We start from the raw sequence: 24,616 nt of genomic DNA on the forward strand, positions 1-24,616 counted from the left end.
AATTCAGAGAACAGTAATTCTGAAAAATTAATTTTTGAGAGGTCCATTTACTTTCCAGTGAATCTATTCACAATAGTACTTCTAAGTGAATGATGAGAGTAGGATGGTGGGAACAAAAGAAAGATGAAAGATTCTACAGCTTCCTGACCAGGTTTGGGTGCAGGTGCCCTCTTGTTCTTTCTATGATTTGCCATTGTTCCGCAAGAGCTTGTGCAGATCAAAACAAGAATTCTTTAGTATCTGTCGTGTAGCATTAATAATACCTCTTATCTCTCATGACATTGACCTACAAATAAATGGCAGCTACAAACTACACAGTTCAAGCTCAAATGTGTGTTTTAAATAATGACAGTTTGAACATCAGATACCTTAAAATATTAAATCCATGCAAATCCTAGATCAGGAAAGAGTTTCTGGTATTGGATAATAATAGATACTCTGAATATGTGAGTGATAATTGTTGATAAGGCTCTATTGAAAAACAGTCTTCAGAAGGTTTTCTTTAACTTTATATTAAATGCCTCTCTTTATCCCTTGTAATATGGCTTGTCTTGAAGCTTTTTTACTTGATATTAATATAGATACACTAGCTTTCTTATGTTGAATGTTTGTATGGAATGTGTTTTTATATTATTTTACTTTCAAACCATTTATGTTTTTATGGTTAAAGTGCATATTTCTTACAGTGAAAGGAATAATTGTGTCTGGCTTACTATTATTTTAAAATTTGGGCTGACACTCTGTACCTTTTAATTGAATTGTTAATTCTATTTATATCTGACATAATTACAATGTAGTTGAACTCATGTCTACCATTCTTCTATCTATCCATATAGCATCTATTATTTATCATTTATCTGCCTATATTTATTTATTCACTTATTTATTTTACTGCTTCTGTTTATCTCCTTTCCTTCCTTCTCTTGGATTGACCAACTGTTTTTTTAACATTCCACTTAAATTCCTTTCTTCTGTACCATTCTGTATCTATTTCCTGGTTGCTCCTGGTACTGATTTATGTGTCCTTAATTCATCGGAGTACAGAGTTAACATTTTAACTCTTTATGAAAAATGTAAGCACCTATACAATCTTATTTCATTTACCTCAAATCTATTGTATTATGGCCATACATCTTACATCTACATATGTTATAAGCCTAACCAGAAAACGTTATATTTTTGTATTAAATTATCAATTGTATATTAAATAGAGAAGAAACAAAAAAAAGTTAGTCTTTCTAATTTATCCAGTGTGTTTATCTCCCTAGTATCTTTACTCTGTCCTTTGATCAGTTCCATCTGGAGTCATATGCCTCTGTCTGAAAATTTCCCACAGCAGTTATTTCAGCAGTAACTTTCTGAAAATATTTTCAATTTACTTTCACTTTTGAAGGCATTTGGGCTGCATATAGCATTTTTGGTTTTGTTTGTTTATTTCTCCTATACATACCTTAAAGGGGTTGGTCCATGTGTGCCGACATTCATTTTTTCTGATTCCTGGGAATTTCACTGTTATTTGTACCATTATTCTTCTGTAAATAATGTGACACGTTTTCTCTGGCTGTTTTCAAGACGTTTATCTTTCTATCTTTCCTATTAAGAAATTTAATTATAATATGTGTAGGTGTGATTTTATTTTCATTTAGCCTGCTTTAAGGTTCCTGAGCTACATAAATCTGTATATTTGTGTTTTCCTTCATGTTTTAGATAGCTTTGTCATTATTTCTTCACAATATATGTGCATATATTTTTCTTTCTCTCATATTTTCTCTCTCCTCTCCTGGGAATCTAATTACATATATATCAGACCTACTGGTTACTGACATCCAATTTATTTATTTCTCAATATGTTTTTCTCTCTGTACTTCATATTGGATAATTTCTATTGTTCTGTCTACAAGGTCACTGAATCTTTCTTTTGCCATCTTCAATATCCTGTTAGTCACATCCAAAAATTTTAATTTCTTAAAGCTTCCATTTTGTTGTTTTCTTAGAATATTTCTGTTTCTTCCACCTATTAAGTTTTTTTTCCTCGAGTATTGGAACATTTTTACAATAACTGCTTTAAAACCCCTGCCTGCTAATTCCTATTCCTAGTTTATCTTGGGACATGTGTGTATTCATTTTCTATGGCCCATGAGTCATATTTTCCTACACCATCCTATATCTAGTCATTTTTATGGCTTGCTAGACATTTTGGATGATATACTGTTGAGACTCTTGCTTCTTTTATCTTTCACTGAAGAGAACTGATTTCTCTTCAAGTAGACAGCCAAACTTTTGGCTGCTCACCTTCAACTTATAGAGTCTTGAATTTAGAGCTTTAGAGAGTGTCTGTTTCAGTTTGCTCTTGAACCCAGAGATTTGTAATGCTGTCTTTCCTTGTGAGACAAAGCCATTCTATGTTTCACTGAAAAGACTGATGTTTCCCAAAACCCTCTATGTTGAAGATACTCAAACTGCTAAGTCTTTCCTTTGCATTAAGCAGCTGCTAAACTTCTGTTCAACTTATTCATGCTTTGAGATGTGGTTTTCCACGGAGCTCCATGGCATCCCATTCTGGGCTTAGCCAAGGATTTGAGGGGAGGTTATAAATAGGTCTGGATCTTTCATTAATTTTTTTGTGAACCATGCTGTTCAAAAGAAGGTTGATTGAACTTTAAAATGTGATTTCTAAGAATTTCTTTTATAAGAATTTTAGTGAATATTTTCCTCCTTATATGCAGAAAATAATATATATATATATATATTTTCCCTACAATGCTTTATATTTATACCATTGTCTGCAATTTTCAACAAGATTAAACTACTTGAAGAAAATTCTCTAGAAATTCAATTTCTTATTATATTTTTTATAAAAATGACTAATAATAAATAAGGAAATACAATTGCAAGGGAATATGGTTCATAGTTTGCATATATATATATTCCATAAATTCACTAGATAACTTAAAATATCAGTAGAAGTCTTTTTAAAACTTGTATATGTAAAATAACAGGTTTCTGAGAGTAACCTTTTAATTTTTGAAATTCGTATTTTGATACTGCATGGCTCCAACCAGTGGCCTTGGATTGTTTAGCAGATATAATGGAAGTTGGTATTGATTGACCCCAACATACAAATTGCTTTATCTGAAATATTCTGTCTTAACAGGTTCTTTGGAGCTCAGATGTACATTTTCCTATTAAAACACACACACACACGATGTTTATTGTTTTTATAGTCCCAGACAAAACCACAATTTTTTATCCATCTGTAATCAGATATTAGTACTAATAGTGCGATAAAAACTGGTAAGCTTCTTGGGTAAGTCCCACTGAATCACTAAATTATCTCACCTTGAACAATTTCTGCAACACTGGTATGGGAAGAGATCTCCACATTCATGATATCCACGAGCATCCCTATGTCCGGGCTGATCATCTTTAAGTAGGGATTAACTGTTGCAGGTTCTTATTGGCTAATAAACACAATCAACTTCTTGCATGTCACCAGACTCTTTTCCTGTTTTTCTTCAGACTCCCTTAAGTAATGTGTCCCTTTTCCTTTCTGTTTTATTCATCTGTTTACTTTTATAAAAGTTCACCTACTTTCTCATAGATTATTTTTTGCCTCTCTGCCTCTAACGTAAATATGACACTCTTTTGGAGTTCTCTAAAGTTTATTTGTTACGAGATAAAGTTAGGTGAAACAATAAGAGATAACGGAAGAGTATGAAGCACTTGCTACAGAAGTAAAGAGATGTGAAATCCAAACCCCAAAAGTATTGGGGAGGAGAGGAATCCCCGTGACTTCTCGATTTTGTGGCTACCATTGTGTAAGGAAATCATTTTATCTGCCCATAGGCATCCCAGAGTACAGGCGTCAAGACTAATCCACTTTTAAGTATTTAAGTTATTTTACAATCTCCATTTTGGTTATGTTCTGGCTTAAGGTCCTGTAATAATTGCTGTTACCAAAACAAAAGAAGCCACTAAATTTTTGAGATCTTCAGACAAGATATATTCTATCTAAAAATTTAACAAAAGCTAGATATTTTGGAAATAAGAAAATAAAGAGAGCTATGCAGTGGTAATAAAAAGAAATCAGGAAACAGAAAAACTACATAATAGTAAATAATAACAAAGATAATTAGCAGAGCCAAAGTAAATAGGTATATTATCAAAGAAACTTTCCCTCAAACTATATGTGAATAAGACAACAAAAAGCTGAAAAGTTAGGCAAATCACCAATTTCTAAAGGAGATTTACTAGTTCATGAAATTACAACAAAGTAACCAACCAAAGCCAATTAATAAAGTCTATTATGATTTGTTTCAGGCAGATGATTTTAATGACTTTTATAAACTCATGATACATATGTAATGTTTTCTCATTCCCTAAGTAAGAAACAATTTCTAATGCTCTGATTCTTACATTCAGGCATCACTTCTAGCTGTGTGCACTTGCATTTATGAATTTCTCTTCTTTGAGAAGTCTGTTAGGCATGAATATTTACTTCTTTTATTACCTTTTCTTTTAAAAAATACTTTATATTTACGGCATTAGACTCTATATGCTAGGCTAGACTTGAGCCAATGAGAAATCAGATATTGTTTAAATTATATTTACTATGTGTTTACTTATCATATTGGCTATTTAAAGCAGAAAATAATGAAAATATTTCTTAGGTATAATTTCCTAATGTAGACAACAGTCTTTATTATTTCTCCTTGGAGTTCTAGACATTTATATTAATTAATAGAGCTCTATAAATGGATAACTCGAAATATAGACAGAAAAAGATTCCTTGAAGTATTGAATAAATATATTCTCATATTCTCCTGAAAGCTGCCATGGATTTTTCCATTTTGGTCACTACTCATCTCCACACTCATTTCTGGGAATCTCTCTCATATGCCCTTTTTTCCTTTTGTGGTTTGATAAGAACACAGTCAAAGAAGAGCATAGTTGGATTTCATTACAAGACAGTTGACCAATAATTCTCTCTTTCTATAGTATAATCCACTTAAAAACAGATACATGAGTTTCGTTTCTGGTGTGGTGAATTCTTTACAGGAACTAAATACCTAAACTTTAATTAATTCTAGTACTGCTCCCTTGGATAACCAAATACTGCAAATAAATATTTTGAATCAGAAATAGGGGCAAGGCTAGAATAAAGAATGTAATATCTATTATATAAAATTGATTTTTAGTTTAGGTAATAAAGTATTTACAGTAATAAGTATAACTTGTGAATATTTAACAAATTCTTATTTTTCTCCCATACCAGAATTCCCCACTATTCGAGTATTTTAAATCCATAATCTATAAAACATAATCATCTAGCTTCTTTTCATGAGAGGTTTTGTGAAAATCATGAATTATAGAATCTACACTAAGTTTTTCTAGCCAACTTTTTCATATTGCATACAACTACTCTCTTTAGTATGTCTCTGCCTGAATCCTCTTATAGTTTTAGATTGTGGAATAATTTTTATTTTCATAATTGCACTACATTGACACTTTTAAAACTGTTTTTAAATCTGATCATTAATGCATTTTTTTAAGAACGTAAGAAAACAATTTTATTTTTTTCCAAAATTATTGATGCAAGACTAATAGTTATCGAAGAATCAAATTAAGGACATTAATAGTTTTAAAATAATCATTTGAAATATCATGCATTCAATGTTTAAAACCTGTGACTAGAAGATGAAGTTGATTATCTTTGCTAATGTATTTTAGAATAATAATTTCCTGGGCAAGTGTTAGTTTATTCTTTTATAAATTGAGACTACAAAATTTAGTAAAAGTTTTTTGAAAATAGGTTTTATGAAAACTTTGAGATATATAAGTTTTAAGAATGAAAAAACATTACTTTAGTCACTGTTGATCTTAATTCAACTTAAATTATAATTAACAATTATATGTAAAGTTTGAATCAGTGATCTATTTTAAAACTTGCAATTATACTTCCCTTTGCCATATTGGTTACTTCTTTATACTAATGAAGTTTTCTTTATGAAATAAGCACATTTAGAAATATCTACTTATGGAGATCCACAATGCTAGAGTTAAAGAAAATAAAGCATAACTATAATTTGTCACCTGAAAGGTAATTGCACACAATCTAAAGTTTATCAGTATCTTTTCCTTCCTCCAAATAATAACAAGACCATTTGCTGACTTTCATCAGTATTTTAACGCCATTTTGTTTCTACATTCCCTAAATTAGTCATAATTATTACTATTTTTTATAAAGTTAGTACTTGCTCATTGTATAACCAAAATAGACTTTTAATATTAGCCATTATATAATTTGAAGATTAATCATTTTATGACGTCTATGGCTTCAAAAAGTTGGCTCTCATTATAAAAATGATATAAAAGTCTAATGCTTTACAATAATTTTCTTTCTTGGTTATCCAAACTAAGGCATCTGTAATTAACATAGTACCAACCATGGTAAATACGTAATGAGAATACTTTCTCAGGCTTTAACTTAGGCATTTGTGAATTCTAGAATTTAGTTACAGGCAAGAGTGACTGTCTCTATCTTAAACCAAACTGCCAACATCTATAGCTACAGCAGGAAGATAACAAATATAACCACCACTAACTGGAACACTTGCAATAATGCCCTTATGAAGAGGATTAATTACTATGGTTCTCTGTAAAGTGTTGTTCAGAATTCCTGTTTCTTGAATATTGTGTGACAAGCAGTGTAAATATGCACTATAGTGATGCACAGTATGGATTATACACACTGTGTGGATGCAAATTCACATTGTATATACAAATATATAAGCAATATAAGAAACTTTACGTGAAAGATTTCACTCAGGGCCCCACACACTAGCCCAGATACGCTGAAACGTGCATTTGTCTATTATACTTTTTCTCTTTTGAATTCATTTGTTCTTTAGTTCTTTCTATAGACTAAAGATTTGTGTTTACCGGAATTTGTATTTTGAGACTTATCTGCCAAGTGAAGTGATTTGGAGGTGAGGTCTTTGGGAGGTGAGAGCAGAGCCCTCATGAACGGGATTGGTGCCCTTAAAAAAGAGACTGCAGAGAGTTCCTTCCCCACTTCAACCATGTGAAGACACAGGAAAAAGATAGCCATCTACTAACCAGGACTCGGGCTCTCACCAGACATCAAATCTGCCAGCATTTTGACCTTGGACTTCCCAGTTTCCGGAACTGTGAGCAATACATTTCTGCTATTTATAAGCCACTCAGTCTGTCGTATTTCATTATAGCAGCCTCAATGGACCAAGACAGTTGCAATTAAGATCTAAATCTTAATCTTTCGCTGAACTCTTTCTTTTGACTCTGTTCCATATTTGTACATGTTTTTGTTTGTTTGTCTTTTTGTTTTCCCTTAATAAATTTCAAACTTAGATCCAAAGAGAAAATTATTCTTACTGGGTTGTTCATCAATGTATGCTGCAAACAACTCAAACTCTTCTAAATACAGCTCTCTCTTCCTTGCTCCTCCACATCCACTTTCCAACCTTGCCAGTCCTGCTCTTGACTCAGGACACTGACAGAGGTGGGCTATGTCTGCAGGACTCCCATGCCACCTGGCTTTTAACTGAGTTGCACCAGTGGTGAGCTTTAGCAGGAAATCTGTAGGACAAAGGAGAGATAGGTCAGGAAAATTATCTTCAGGCTCCTTCCCAATGGAGTCAACACAGCTTAGCTGTATTCCTTGACCAAAGATGACAAATCCTCAAAGCCATTTGTTGCCTTTTAACCCACAATCTCACCTTCCCTTCATTTTTTCACTTCTGCTAGTACTGGAATCTGCATTAACATTCAAGGTTCCACTGTATCTCACTCACATCTTTGTAACTAATACCTATATAAATAAAACCTCTTCAAATTATCTTATTTTGCATATGTCATCTGTTTCCAGTTGAAATCCTGAGTGATACATTTTCAGAGTCATAGAAAACATTATTTACATATGTCCTTGAGGGTACATTAATATGCTTGAAATCTAAGACAATTTTAATACTCATCTAATAACCTTGTCTAGGCAACCAGCAGATAATGTTATTGTTATCTTATTAACATCCAATAATACCATTCTTATTGCCTTATTAACATACAATAAGATACTGAATAATGTTAGTTCTCAAGAGAAGCCACAGGACAAAGCATAGAATAGTATAAAAATGATTTGAGTTTATCACTTATACACAAAGCATTTTTCAAGAAGTTACTTCAAAATTAATCTGATTCATGCCATAAGAATAATTTATTGAATGTTAGAAGGTTATCATCTGTGGTCAATTGTTCTAACTCCATATAAATGCATCATCTAACCACACACAAATGCATTTAAAAATAGGTTTATGGGGCTGGCCTCATGGCCAAGTGGTTAAAGTTTTGTACACTCCACTTCAGTGACCTGGGTTTGCAGGTTTGGATCCGGGGTGTGGACCTAGACCACTCATCAGCCACGCTGTGGAAGCATCCCATATACAAAATAGAGGAAGACTAGTGCTCAGGGCTAATCTTCCTCAAGCAAAAAGAACAAAGGAAGATTGGCAATAGATGTTAGCTCAGGGTGAATCTTCCTCAATAAAAAAAAAAAAGAAAAAAAGAGTTTAAACAGTTAAAATTTTTTTGTTAATTATTGTTCCTATATTCAGAAAAAGAACAAGTTTGCACTATTTCAAAATTTCTTTCATTGCTTTATAAATAAGATTAAATTTAGATGTGCAGAAAAATAGACAATACAGCAAAAAAAGGGGGAAAAAAAGCATGTTTAAAATAAATTTGGTTTCATACTTGTGAAATGTTACAGTCATTATAGAATTGAATTAATAAAACCTGGATGGAAAACTAAATTAATTGGAAAAAATATTAATCATTTCAGTTGAAACTTAACTATATTATTTACTTTAGTTATGTTTTCCAAACTGGGACCTAATTTACTAATTTGTCAATTTCCCTTCCCCAGTTCCACGCTGTTAGTCCCTCAGTTTGTGGAGTGTGGGCCTACAGCGTCTGGGCGTTTGTATCAGTTGGTTGGCATGTTTCCCTAGTGAGGCCAAGGATCTATACCCAGGCCCCACAGGGTCACTGAGTTTCACACAAAAACAATAACCATATAATGTATCTTTAATATCAATACTGAAAAAAATCAGTTGATTCATACACAAGGTTACCTTCATCTTTGCTTGAGAAACTAGTCTCTATTCTATTATTAATAACAATGATACTAATAATACTGAATCATTTTAGTTTATCATTTTCATGAATACAGCACATTCACCTTAAGCTCACTCACATGGAGGTTGCTCATTTCCCTCATCTCACAAATTAGTGGTTCAGGAGGTACTCTAAGCATCCTTTCATCCCTGCTGCCCAGATGCTCTTTCTAAATCATCACTTCTTCACACTCTTGTAAAAGCATCTGTGAATTTGAGGCTCATGCCCCCATGCTATACAGCAGGTTCTCTTCAGACTTTTTTAGCTCTTTATTTTGAAATATTTTAAACTTACACTACATGTGAAAACAATATTAAACAGAAAACCCTTACAAATTTCACCCATATTCTATCTACATACACACGCATATACAAGTGTAGTAAAATAGTAATTTTTGAAATCTTACACACATTCAAGAGTAAGTCGTAAATGAGTTGCACATTTACCTCTGAATAATTGTGGTATAATTGTGTGTGTTTCTTAAAAAGGATGTTCCTCAAATAACTACAGTTCAATGATAAATATCACAAAATCAACCTTGATAAAATACTGTTTATATAATATATAGATTTTATTTAACCTTTACCAGTTGTCTCACTGATGCTCTTTTTATCTGGTCCAGGATCACATGATGCCATTGTCACTTTTCTTTAAACCTCTTTAAGATAATATAGTTTCTCAATCTTTGCATTTTCTTGACCTTGGTACATTTGCTGAGATCCCCTTCACTCTTTCTCATTCATTAAATGACTGAGTACTGTGCTTATATCTGCTTTTTCCATACTGGCATCAGGCCGGGGACCTTGAACATGACTACATGTCATCCCTTGTGCTATTCACCTTCCTTAGTTCAGCCCCTACTCAGCGCGGCTACATCATGGACCTAGTCAGTACCCGAAAGTGTTCCTATTTCTAAAATATTAACCATTATTCTTGCATAGCATCATTCTTGCTACTATACTTATTGTCAAATTCTCAGAGAACTCAAATTTCTCTCGTATTTCTCCTGATCAGATTCCTCCTGCCTTCATTTTCTTCCATGTTCAGTGAACATTTCATAGTATGTCAATCAACCTAAATCTCGTCAGTACTTTAAGTTCCTTCAACCCGTTTGTTTCAGTGTCCTCACTTGACAAAATACTCATTTCAGATTAATCAAATGTTTTCCACCATCTTGCCTTTATTATAAAAGCAGGAAGAATAGTGACGGTGTAAATTTATGATCCAAGATCAATTAGGTGATTAATGCTTTTAGTCGATCCTTCTTTCTCTTTTTCCTTCAAAAGAAATAGAAATTGGTCACGTGGGCAACCTAACGTAAAAATGAGCCCGGCACAGGCACAACCAACAAAAGACTCGCCCCTTCAAATGCATACCACCCTTGTTTTTGAGTGATCCCTGCTTCTTTACCAATGACAAACCTCATGATAAAGATTACTGAAATAATCATGAAATTAACATTGCTTCAATTCAGAAATGCTCCCCTCTTTTCACAATTTTGCTTAAGCCCCTCCCAACTTCCCCTTATTAAAATGCTCCTTGTTTTTTCCAGAGGCGTATTTCGCTTTGCTGTACAGCAAACTTAATAAGCTAACATTGTTTCAATGCAAGGGTGTTCTGGATAAGTTTTAGTTGGAGGGGTGGCTGATACCTCCTTGACTCATTTCTACCCCCTCCTAATTTTTTTTTTAAACTTGTTTGCTTATTTTAAATTTTCTTTGTTCTTTTCATTAGTAGCCATGCCACTTTGCCCTTCACTTTCACCCATAAGATGCCCTTCTATTTCCCACCAAAAATATACAGTTCTTTAGATAATAATTTTCCCTGGCTGTATTGCGGAGAATGGGTTGCAGGAGAATTAAACTTGAGGTAAGACAAATGATTTACAGTTTCCAGGAGGAGACAGTAGTCTGGAGGAGGGCCCCAAGGTGGAATTGCAGAGAAGGGAACAGAACCCAGGGACATTAAAGAGGTACAGTCATGAGACTGCAAGCCAATTGCTGCTGCCCTTCACTCTTACTGAAGATTCACAGATTTGAGATAGTTTGGAAGAGGAGAGAAAAGTTCAAAGTAAACAACAGTATAGAATTAGATGACTATGATACTGGAATGGACATGTTGTTAACTGAGTAGACCCTTCTTGTGGATAAACGATGCCACTTTACACAAAAATTGTGGGGCCTGTCGAAGAGTTCTGTCTAAAGTGGTGAAGAAGAAATAATCTATAGAGTATGGAGAAAGAGACAAAATATATATACATATATTTTCCTCAGTTGTACTATATTGAATACCCCATTCAGTGTGTTCCTTATACATGTTACTCTACTATTTCTCAATTTTTCCATTTTAGATAATGTGGACTGCCTTCCTACTGTGTAATGTCATCTCCCTTTCCATCACCCCACACCCTACACACTCATAGACTATGGAAATATACACAAACAGACAAAGACTTTTCTCTGTGCAACTCTGTGCATAGCTCTGTGTAGCTTGGAAAATTAATGTGGAAATTATTTCAAGCCTTGGATAATGAATTGTTCTTTCAGACTGGATAGGTGTTTGCATCTTTCAGGCAACCAGGCAACCATTAGTCCAGGATCATTTTAATTAAATTCATGGCTTGGTTTTTATTGTCTCTTTTTTTTTTTTTTTTGCATAACATAGGTAATATGAATTTGTTTTGCAAATCCACATGCGGCAGGTTTATGAGGATAAGTTCACATGGATATTTAATTTAATTCCATGATTGTGCAGTGACACTTTCCTCACCATCACTTAAGATTGGGAGGTGGGAGTTGTCTACATCCAAAGGGAATAATGTGTGGGATCTCAGCTCTAAGAGGTTTGTCTCCTATCTGACTTTCTCTTAGTTTGGGGCCTCACTCTTTATTCCCAGAAGCCTGAAAAGCAAAGAAAACCAAAGCCCAAACCAAGTTCTGTAAATTACTCCAAGGCGAATGTGGCTCTGGTGCTCTGCCTACCTCTGTGGGTTCCCATTATAGAGGAAGAAAAATAACTTTCCCTCTATCTTTCTGAGTTCTTGGCTGAGATCCCTATAACAAAAGACAGACTAAAAAGAAAAACAGTTTATTAATGCACGCAGCTCACACCACACAGTAGAAACCTAAACCAAAGTAATTCAACATGGTGGCTTAGGATTCCAGTGTATATAGCATCTTCAACAAAGAATGATAAATTTGTAGAGAAATGACTGTAGAAAAAGCTTTGGGGTAGGGGTAGCAAATTGTGGCGAGGAAGTGGGAAATTAAGGGTTAATTTAACAAGGTCTGTTTGTACAGATTTCTTAGCCTCAATTCCTCGCCTCTGATAATAAGAATCTCTTCCTTCTTCCTAGTCCGTACAGGGAGGACAGCTTACACGGGAGTTTTGTTTCCTACTTTCATAAAGAAAAGGAGTGTCAGAGTGCCCTTCTTACACTTGATATTTCTCAAGTGCCTTTAACTCAAAATAATCAATATACCCAAGCGGCATATTTTGGGGTGAAATGCTCTGAAAATTTTCACCATCTTATCTTAGATTTCAGCCAAGTAAATACCATCACACAATATACAATACATCAGTACAATATATGTGCTGAAAAATATGTATATTTCTTCTTAAATTAATTTATATTGCTTTTAAAACTATTATGGCTGTGAAGTATGTTTCTTCAAAATACATGCAGATATACCTAGATAGTCATATATTAGAAAGAGCAATCTCAGTAACACACTGATAGTGCTAGGCTTGTAAATGACATTTAGCCTACAATGAGTAGTTTAAGGACTAGCTTTCCAGAATGTATAATGCACAAATGTTATAATTTTTTTAAATGTGTGTATAAATATGCAAAAATATACACATATATTACAGTGCTAATTTCAACTTACAAATAACCAGTAATATGCTTCCTGAAATAGCTATTCTGAACACTTGTTATGCATGATAAACCTATAATAGAGACACCAATAAAAGTGTTGATCCTAAATTATAAGCAAATCCTTTCAGAAAGCGATAGTTTTTAATAGCACAGCTATCTTTTAAATTGAATGTTTCTTGAATTAGAACTTAAGAGAGTTTGTTTTGTAACAATTTCAATTTTTCCTTGTGAATGTTTAAAAATAATAGATTTTTGTTGTCCCAATTTAAATCATAAGAATAAACCATGATATATTCATAGGAATGACATTTAGAAATGTCCCATATAAGCTTAGTTTTCTGGATTTCTTTTATTATTAAATGAAACCCTCCCTTTAGAATGTAATGACCCATGAATACAGCCAATCCACCAACTTTATTCAAGCAAACACACTAGAGTTGACTCTCCAGATGACTGAAAAACTGAATGGTATGGATGCTTTTAACAAGTCTTCAGAAGCAATCATATTGGGCTAGAGTCAAAGGAATATACATACACAAAATAAAAGTCAACCTGTTTGCAGCACTAGTCACAAAACCACATGTTTATTTGTTTAGTTTATTTCACAGTTCACATTTCTTTCTTTTACAATTTTCATCATATTTTGAACTCTTTTCATCAGTAAATGTTGTTTGTCAATAAGTAAAATCTACCTTCTATATTCCTGGGCTTTGCAGTATATTATGGAATTTATTGAGGAATTCATTGGGAAACATCCTTTGGATATTTCTCTATCAATGCTGAAATTAATCCTAAAGATTACTTTTTCCAGTAAGAGAAAACCTTTTATTTATTCAGGCTATGTAATTTTAAAAATAAAAAAATAGTAGCTTTGTTGTTTATTTTATATAGACTGTTTACAACCTGATAAACAACTGATAGATAAATCCAAATTTTTAGCAATACATGTCAGGTACATATCTTTTCTTGAAAAATAACACAGTAAAAAGAAGAAACAAAGAAAGGATGGAGGGAAAGAGGCACGAAGAAAAGAAGGAAGAAGAAGAAAGAAAACAAAAGAAACCTAAGAACTTTATTTCTGGGGAAATGAATTCAAGATTTGATTAACAGTTATTTGCTCTCAATTAATCTTAATTGTTGATGTTATTATTGCATTTATCTCACTCAGGATAAGCTAGGTTTTGCTGAATTAGCAAACAAATACAAAATCTCATTAATTATCATAATAAAGGTTTATCTTTTGTCCACATTAAATACCCAATACAGCTTTGTGGAAAGCTCTGTCATCATAGTCACAGAGGGATTTAGGCTAAATCAGGAATTATCTTAATGCATGGTCTTTAGCATGTTGAGGTGTTCGCTTCAAAATAACGGGCCAGTTACCATACATTGTACTACAAAGAAAGAGGCATGATTCTTGATTGGCCCCCTTTTGATAGTAGAAGTGACAAAATTGAGTTTGCATGTGCTGTTTCCTCTGCATGGAATGTCCTTTTCCACATTTAACCCATTTACCAAGTGAATTATTAGGCTTTCAGTTTGGGATGGGGTGCAGAGTGAAAAAAAGGCTCCTATCAGTTTCAGAATGCAGTGTGAGCTATTCTGCTTCTCTGACCAAATGATCCAATTTATCTGGACCTATTTAAAGTTTCTCTAGCAGATAAGAAAGCTTTATGAAACCTCTGCCAATAAATGTTAGGCGTATCATAGCACAGACCCTTAGAGCTGTAGAGAAGATTCGTGTTCTCTTCTTCTTTTTTTCCTTTTTTGGCAAGGAAGATTGGCCTTGAGCTAACATACATTGCCAATCTAACTCTTCTTGCTTGAGGAAGATTGTCCCTGAGCTAACATCTGTGCTAATCTTCCTCTATGTTTTTATGTGGGATGCCATCACACCACGGCTTGATAAGTCCACGCCCAGGATCTGAACCCAGGAACCCCAGGCTGCCAAAGCAGAGTGCACAAACTCAATCACTATACCACCAGGCTGGCCCCCATGTTCTCTTCTTGAGAAAACTATTCTCCTTTTTTTTTTTTTCAGGGGAAGATTCACCCTAAGCTAACATCTATTGCCAATCTTCCTCCTGTTTTCCCTCCCAAAGGCCCAGTAATATAGTTGTGTAGAGTTGTAAGTTCTTCTGATTTTTCTATGTGAGAAGACACCACAGCATGGCTACTAACAGATGGGTGGTGTGGTTCTGCACCTGGGAACCAAACCCAGGCGGCTGCAGCAGCGCATGTCAAACTCTAACTGCTAGGCCATCAGGGTTGGCTCTATTCTCCTTTTTAAAAAGGGAAATCAGGTTACCACTGAGCCCTTTAGAGACTGAATGCTTTACCAAGAACCTATGAGCCTGAGCTACCCATTAAAATATCAATATTATCCGTAGTTTACAATAAATTTATGTCATGTAGCAGAACTCTCTCTTGGATAGGCGATTGGATTCCCAGTGGTCCTGCAGGAACAAGTAGTTGCTGAAACAAGTGGTTATGATGCCTTTGAACCTAGTCCTGCTTCATGCTCCCTTTTTTCAATGATCTCCTACAATCTCATAGGAAGTTCCTTATAAGCAGCTTAATGAAGAAACAAAAACCAAAACAAGCACATGTTTGCATGTATTAACTGATTTCTCCCCTCTCCCTTCATCCTATCATTTTACTTAAAATTTGTCTGCAATATTTAACTGTGTTTTTTAGTCTTTAGATAAGATATCAAAGGGATATTGGTACTGAGTCTAGAAAGGTAAAACATTGTCCAGATATGGATAAAGAGACTTATGGAACTATGTGCCCATAATTTTTGAGAGACAATAAGCAAATCTTCATTTGTACTAGGAATAAGTTGATAGTATTAGGGTAAGGAATCACGGAGTTGTTGCTGTTTAATAGCTTTATTATAGATAGAAGTTTGTAAGGGTTGACAAAGGGTACCACCATGCTAGATAAAACATTGGCAACTCAGCATCATTTCTGTCACTTTTACCTTCTCTCCTAGTAATATCATATGGAAGAATCTTGAAAAATTCATTTCCCAAAATCCCTTTCTAATATGTTCCCAGAATAGGAGTTGACAATAAAAAATTTAGAAGGTGGAAGAGAAGGAAATCTCATTCTTTGGCAATAGCTGTACACAGGCAGTTGAAATCCTAGGTTGTGGCTTCCAGAAATTCTGAGATTAATCTGTTTTGATGCTACAGACATATAGGATCATTTTGACAGTTTCTCTGCAATTCTTATGGAATATCTTTTGCCAAAGAATTACTAAGATGAATGCCCATTTATAACATGATTTGAATAGTAATTACTGAAAGATCAGAAATGAAAACATCATACGTATCATTAATGTCTATGTTCAGATAAGTAGAAATAAAGAATTTCCACTTTATTATCAAAACTAAAACATTAAAATAAAAAAAAACAAGAAATATTTCATTCCGGTAAATATACCTGTGTAGTCAGATTAAAATCAGAATTTTGTCTAATGTAAAATCAGAATTTTGTCTAATGTTTGGAATCATAAAAGTACAATTAACAAATCTGCTAATTAGGATAAAGTTTATAATACTATCACTCAAGATAATTATCTATAAAATAATCAAAATTTCATAGATTCACCAGAACTGAAAAGTAAAGCAAAATAAGAGTGGTTTCACTCTTTGGTACAGCCAAGATGGGGAATTTATAAAATGTGTAATACAAACATATTTGCGAAGTTTATGAACATTCTCTCTTAAAATAAAGATAAATTGTGGCAATTAAAGAAAATATAAAATCACAAAGCATAATTTATATTAGATAGTTAAAATATAACACAAATTAATGCAATTGAGCCTCTCCCTTTTTATTGACTATATATTTATTGGAATTCTGTATAAAAATATATATTTATACACCAATTCTTTTTTTTTTATGCTTTATCTCCCCAAATCCCCCCTGGTACATAGTTGTATATCTTAATTGCAGGTTCTTCTAGTTGTGGCATGTGGGACGCCGCCTGACGTGCGGTGCCATGTCTGTGCCCAGGATCCAAACCCTGGGCCAGCGCAGCAGAGCATGCGAACTTAACCACTCGGCCACAGGGCCCGATCTCTATACACCAATTCATATGCATGCATATGCCTGGGTCAATATTTATGTTCACCATATACACTCTTCAAGAAAAAGAAAATCTCTCATTTATTTTAGAATATTTGGAATCTTCCCTTTTTTTTACCTTAACTTAAAGCAAAACATTTTAGTTTCAGTTTTTCTTTTTAATAGATGAAATATTTAAAACAAAGAAATATACGGCATGACAGATTATTAAACACATTTACTTAGAAAAATAGCTAAATAAAATTGGCAAAAATATATCAAAAAGATGCCACACGATCTCTTTAAATATACTGTCTTTTGAAACAAGGAAAGTTGACCATAGCCTAGTAATAATGAAAATAATCTAATTTTAAAAGGAGACATGTTATAGACATAATTATGAATATACACAATTAAAAATTGAAATAAACAATAAAAGTTGTGCACAAAGAGACTCCATTATGCCTAAAGCCTGGGACTCTTGCTAGAGATGCCATGCTTGGGAAAATGAGTCTGGGAAACTGGTCACTCACAAATTCAGTAGAAATGGGCAGTTTCAAAGGTGATGGAGGAGTTAAAGATTACTAGCGTCTGCAGAGCAAGCACTCTATCGCTGATGTTATGAAGCAAAAGAGTATAAAGAAAATCTTGCTTGAATGGTAAGCAGAAGCTCTCAAAAAACAGTGAGATTCTCAACTTGTTCAGGTGGTATCATTGGTGGGGAGACATCTTTATAAAAGTTTCGGTTCCAAATGTAAGGAGCTTGGAAATGGCCACTCCAACCCAACAACAAGTAAAAAGCTGAACAGACTAAAAAATCAACAACTCTTCTTGGATCCATAAGATAAAGAAGAACACAGAGGAACTGCTGCCCCCAAGACTGGAGAGAGATAGGTGAGTATGGGGAGTCTAGGCTCCCCAGAGCAGAGATTCATGAGAAGAAACTACCACGGAATCAGTGCCAGGGTAGGAAAATGTGATCTGTATATTGACAAACTGCTGGAGGCTCAGTGTGGAAATTTTGAGAGTTAAAATAACATGGGGACCTAGTCACAGGGGACCCCGCAATATTGTGAGATTTACCTCCAGCAGTTCAACCAGATTCCTACAATAAATATTTGAGAAAAATACCCTCAGGCTTCTGGCAGGGAAAGAGGGAAGGGAATCATTTTGAAGTAGGGCAGAGCACTCTGTTCTTCTTAACAAGGCCTGCCCTCAGGGGAAGCTAATTAACCAGAGCCTAACCTGCTGGAGTATTATCAGAGCCTAACTGACCTGGGGAAGGGAAATACCCAACTCCAGCTAGCTCCAGCCTCCAAGACAGTAGAAGGAAAATACTCAACTCCAGCCCACTCTAGCCCACACAACTAAGGAGGGAGGAGAAAACTGAGAAACACTTAGGAAGTCCACAGTCCAGAGGATAGGCTCACTAAAAGACTGAGAGCTAATCACAGGATTAGACAACACTTCCCCACCCTCCACACCTCACCGTCACATTACTAAAGGCCTATTTATGGCAGTTCTTTTTACCAGTACATCACAGCCAGCTATGAAGAAAAAAAAATTACAAGGCATACCAAAAGGCAAAAAACACAATCTGAAGAGAGAGCAAGCATCAGAACCAGACATGGCAGGGATGTTGGAATTATGAGCCTGAGAATTTAAAACAACTATGATTAATATGCTAAGCGTTCTAATAGATAAAGTAGACAGCATGCAAGAACAGATGGGCAATGTAAGCAGAGAGAAGGAAATCCTAAGAAAGAACCAAAAAGAAAAGCTAGAGATCAAAAACATCATAGCAAAAATAATGCCATCGATGTGCTTATTAGTAGACTGGACACTGCTGAGGACAGAGTCTCTGAGCTAAAAGAAATACATCAATAGAATCCTCAAAAATCAAAAAGTAAAGAGAAGAAAGACTGAAAACACAAAAGAATACCCAGGGACTGTGGGGCAACCACAAAAGGTGTAACATATGCATAAGAGGAATACCAGAAGGAGAAGAATGAGAGAAAGGAACAGAGGATACATTTGAAACAATGATGATGAGAATGTCCCCCAAATTGATGTCAGACAGCAAACCACAGATCCAGGAAGCTCAGAGAACACAAAGCAGGATAAATTCCAAAAACAAAGTACAACTAGTCATATTATTTTCAAATTACAGAAAATCAAAGAAAAAGAAACAATCCTGAAAGAAGCCAGAGGAGGGAAAATCTCTTTACTTATAGAGGAACAAAAATAATAACTACATCTGACTTATCCTCGTAACCATGCAAGCAAGAAAGCAGTGGAGTGAAATATTTAAGGTATTGAGAGAAAAAAGTCACCAACCTAAGTGTCTGTATCCTACAAAATTATCCTTCAAAAGTGAAGGAGAAGTAAAGACTTTCCCAGACAACCAAAATTGATGGAATTTGTTGCTAGTAGTTCTGACTTGGCAAGAAATGTTTAAAACAGTTCTTTAGAGAGAAGGAAAATAGTGTAGGTCAGAAACTTGGATCTACATAAAGAAATGAAAAGCACTGAAGAAGGAACAAGGGAAAGTGGAATAAAAACTTTTATTTTTTTTATTCTTAATTGACCTAACAGGTAATAATTTGTTCAAAATAATAACAATGTACTCAATTATGTGTGCTTATATTTATATCATATATATATATATATATATACGTACTTATGTATTCTTATATATAAGTGAAAGGAATGACAGCAATGAAACAATGAATGAGAGGAAGAAATTAAGATTATTTGATATTATAAGGCACTACTTTGGAACCGGTATAGTGTTATTTGAAATTAGACTTGGATTAGTCGTAAATGTATATTGCAAACTCTAGGGCAACCAATGAAAATGGAAAAAAAGTCGTGTAACTGTAATGCCAAGAAAAAATGGAATCACATAAAATGCTCAATTAAAACCACAAAGTGCAGGAAAAAAATGGAAGACAAAACTATGAATAAAGAACAAGGGAAACAAATAGACAACAGTAATGAATATGGTAGATATTAATCCAGCTATATCAATAATCACTTTGAAAGTCAGTGGTCTAAATGCATCAATTAAAAGACAGTGGATCAGAAAACAAGACCCAACTATATTTTGTCTGCAAGAAACCCACTTTAAATATAAAGACACGTATAGATGAAAAGTAAATGGATGCAGAAAAATATACCATGCTAACACTAATCAAAAGAAAGCAGGGATAGCTATATTTGGTTCAGACAGAGCAGACTTCAAAGCAAGCAACGTTACCAGGGATAAAGAAGGCATTACATCATGATAAAAGGGTCAATTCTCCAAGAAAGTATAATGATTCTTAACATGTCTGAATTAACAATAGAGTTTCAAACTACATGAAGCAAAAACTGATAGAACTAGAAGGAGAAATAGATGAACCCACTTTCATAGTTGGAGACTTTAACACTCCTCCATCAGAAATGAACAGAGCCAGCAGACAGGAAATCCATAAGGTCAGAGTTGAACTCAACACCACCATCAGTCAACTGGATATAACTGACACCTGTAGACTACTCCATCCAATAACAGAATACATATTTTTTTCTCAAGCTCACATGAAACATTCACAAACACACAGCTTAACACATCTCTTAACAAAAACAATAAAAAAACTAAGAAAAGCAAAACAGACAAAAATCCTCCAAAACCTAGGAATATAAATGTAAGTGAATTAAAGAAGAAAAAAATACTTTCATCCAATAAATATTTATCAAAGTTTTTCTATGAAGCAAATATTATTTTAGGCATTGGAGATATAATGTGAAGAAGAAAAAGTATCCATTTTCTTGGATCACACAGTCTATTGTATTGGGAGAGACATCAAATAAGTAAACAAATAAATTAACATGGCATTAAAATTATGTAAAAGGACATCCAAGTAGATAAATTAGATTTAGTGAGTGATCATGGAAGACTTTACAGCAGAGGTGCCTTTTAAGATACAATCATAGGAATATAACTGAAAAATAAATGCAATATGCTGTTACTCAAAAATTCAATAAAATAAATTATTAGGCAGAAAAATAAGAACAGAGGACCAAGAGAGAAAGCATAAAACTATAAAGTTGGAAATGAGAAGAAGAGAGTAGAAATTAAATAAATTTAAGAACATGATGCACTATCACTAGTTATTAATTGGATATCCTCACTGAAATGTAAGTTATTGGGAAAAAAACCTTATAAGTGAACTATGGAAAGAGGAAACCGAAATAATAAAATAGTCTTAGAAGAAATTCTAAATATTTTCAGTATTCTCCTATAAAAAAGCAAAGCTATGGTCATTTCATAGATAAATTCTTTCAAAATATTTAAGGTATAAATTTTTCTGAGGAAGACTGGCCCTGAGCTAACATCCCTGCTATCTTCCTCTACTTTGTATGTGGGACGCCTGCCACAGCATGGCTTGATAAGTGGTGCATGGGTCTGCTCCTGGGATCTGAACCAGCAAACTCTAGGCCACCAAAGTGGAATGTGCAACCTTAACCTCTATGCCACCAGACCAGCCCCTAAAAATGTTAGTCATTAAATCGTTTTAGATTTTACAGACTTCCAATTGATTTTATGAACCCACTGTGAAATAAATCAATTTAATTCAGTAATATCAAGAATAAATAATAAAATATTATTCCAATAGATTTTTGAAAGAAAAATATCTTATAACCAATGAGGATTTATTCCAGAGGTGCCAAAAATTTTCAATAGCAAGAATACAATGAATATATTTTTCTACATAAATATGTAAATGTGGAAAACTGTATGATTATCTCAAAAGATATTTACAAGGCATTTGATACCTTTTAGTACTAATTTCTAATTGTGAATTTACTGTAGCATACAATGAATAAGATTAGTCTTTCTTGGAATTATCTATCTATCTATCTATCTATCTATCTATCATCTTCCTCTAAATTCTCTAATGGCTGTATGCATTGAGTTTAATGGTAAAATGACAAAAATTGCCTTAGTTGCAGGAACAGAAATAGAATCTATTTCAAACATTATTATTTAATATTTTTAGAGAACATTGGAACATTCTCTGGAAATTGTTAGAATCAACAACAAAGCTTGATGAAGTGCTGATTAACATTAATTATTTAATTAATCGTTGATAGTATTATTGGTTTAATATACAATTGGAGAAAGATTCTGTTCATTACAATGATCAAAATCATTTACAAAATCTAGGAATTATGCATCAGATCTGTGAAGAAGAAACAAACAGAACTTTTTCTGAGGCATATAAAAAGACATTGAGGGCAAAGACAGCACCTTGTGCAATGAAGTGGATCATCAGTATGTAATATGACAATTTTACGGTTGATTTGAGCACAAATAAACTCATAATTAAAGGTTACATTAAGTGTTTAGGAATGGGAAAAGTTATTTCAAAGTTTATTTTGAAGAATGAAGCAGAGACATTTCATTGTAGGTATTTACTGAGGAAACTTGCCCTATGAAAAGTTAACTATATTAGAAGGCTACAGAAATTAGAAGTGTTGTATTAACACAGAAAGACAGAAAGTACAACAGAGCAGGAGAGAGATTTCAGAAAGTCTCATTACTATGATAAATTAATATGTGAGAAAACCTGCATAGTAGAGAGTGGTGTTAGGAGTACTGACTAGTTATGTATTTAAAACAAACAAAAAAGAAATACTTAGATATTTGAAAAAAAATAAAAATGAATCTTACTTCCTTTTTAAGCACAATATAAACCGAATATTTAACAATTCATGTAAATTAATCTGTGACAGGCATGGTAATTGCAACCACAATAAAAATGTAATTTTCTTGATGTTTAAGTTGACATTTTTTAGGAACTTCTATTTATCTTCATATTAGAGAGAAAAAAAACGAAATGACCCAAAAGCAAATTACAAGATTAAAAAATAAGACAATATCTACTTTTGGATTTTGTTGGTTCAATGGAATAATTTTCACTCAATTCTGTGTAAAAAAAAAATAACTCATTTTTAAATGTATTATGCTTTTTTCCATTTCCTCTCTTCTCCTTTACCCCTCACCTCTCCCTCATCCCGGCCCGCAGCCAGGTGGAGATGAATTGAAGAAATAAATTTACTTTTAAGTCTACTCTGTTTTTGGTCATGTGCTAATAACAACCATCTATCTCTCTGAAAATGTAAGCTTATTTTCCTTGAGAAATCTTATTTTTAGAGTTCAGTACATGATCTCCATTCTGGAACTCTTTTTTTTATGGCAACTCCAGAGTAGGCCCATGGGCCATCACTCTAAAAGTACTTTCTATGATTCACTCACAGCTCACAGGAAATTTATATATTATTCACACTACACTGCCTGGTGTAGTGGGACACTCAGAGGGTTACATCATATCTTTCTCACACCTAGATTGGACATTATGTCATTTCAACTGACCCCATCTTCCATGATTCACTATTAATATGGGTCACACATGTGAGACTGTTTATTCTAGACAACAAATAAAGCAGTCACCTCCTTATCTCTAAATAATAACAGCAAGTGCTGAGATGATTTTGGGCTTCCACTGGGACTCAGTCTGAAGGAAGGTGGCACTGCTACCTGACTCCTACACTGCCTTTTACCTTTCTAATATTTTTTGTGAGAAACTCTTCTCTCTTCCAACTCCAAACCTCAAACAGTCATTACATAATCTCTCAGGCAAGAAAGTTATTTACAAACACTTAATTATAAACAGCAACCACTTCACCAGTCTGGAAGAAAAGAGTATATCAACTATTTCTTAAAAAATATTTTCTCATAAAAAATGAAACCATTAGAGTAATATATAAAGATATTATGAGATTTCCACTGTGGGCAAGATTGAGTAACAGGGACCAGATTTACTCTCCCTTTGAAACAACTAAAAACTGGACAGATGTCTATAAAACAGTGGTTCTCAGACAACAAAGGAAAGTGATACTCGAGAAACAAGAAATTAATGAAATGAGTTCCATATTTCCCTCAATTTATAGTTTGGGGAAAATTAACAGTTCCCTTTTAAGTATTCAGCAGGGTATTAATCAGCACTTGCATATGGGAAAACTACCCAAGATTGGAGGAAGAACTGATACCGAATCTCTTAATCTCAAGTCTGTGTACCCAATGTGCAGTAAGCCAATCACTGAGCCATTGTTTCTAGGAGATGAAGAAAGGTTTATGTGAATTGGCCAAAAAAAGAAGGTGGGAGGATAGGTTCTCTCAAATCCACCTTAGCAAGAGAAGTAAGTCAGGGGGAGAGGCTTATAGAGCTAAGGGGCTTGGCAGAAGGAGTTTGGAGAAACAAATGGGTAATCAATCCTTGTTTCTTTTACTCCAGATAAGCCCTTGGGCCATCTGACTTCTGGGCAGCCGGGAACTGGTTATCTGGTGATCATAACTTCCTTGAAGACATCCTTTTCCTTCTGTAAAACAAGCTCACAAGGGGCTGG

The 24,616-nt window shown here is 33.9% G+C and overlaps 1 long non-coding RNA gene across 3 annotated transcripts in view; it reads right to left on the reverse strand.

Moving 5' to 3' along the window:
* LOC123284221 (uncharacterized) overlaps positions 1-24,616 on the reverse strand; it is a 266,845-nt gene that overhangs the window by 130,691 nt on the left and 111,538 nt on the right. For all 3 annotated transcript variants that reach the window (XR_011502436.1, XR_011502437.1, XR_011502438.1), the window contains exon 3: positions 7,414-7,617. This is a non-coding gene — a long non-coding RNA (uncharacterized lncRNA). The remainder of the gene's footprint in view (positions 1-7,413; positions 7,618-24,616) is intronic.

This window comes from Equus asinus, chromosome 3, assembly GCF_041296235.1.
Source record: "Equus asinus isolate D_3611 breed Donkey chromosome 3, EquAss-T2T_v2, whole genome shotgun sequence".
NCBI lineage: Eukaryota > Metazoa > Chordata > Mammalia > Perissodactyla > Equidae > Equus > Equus asinus.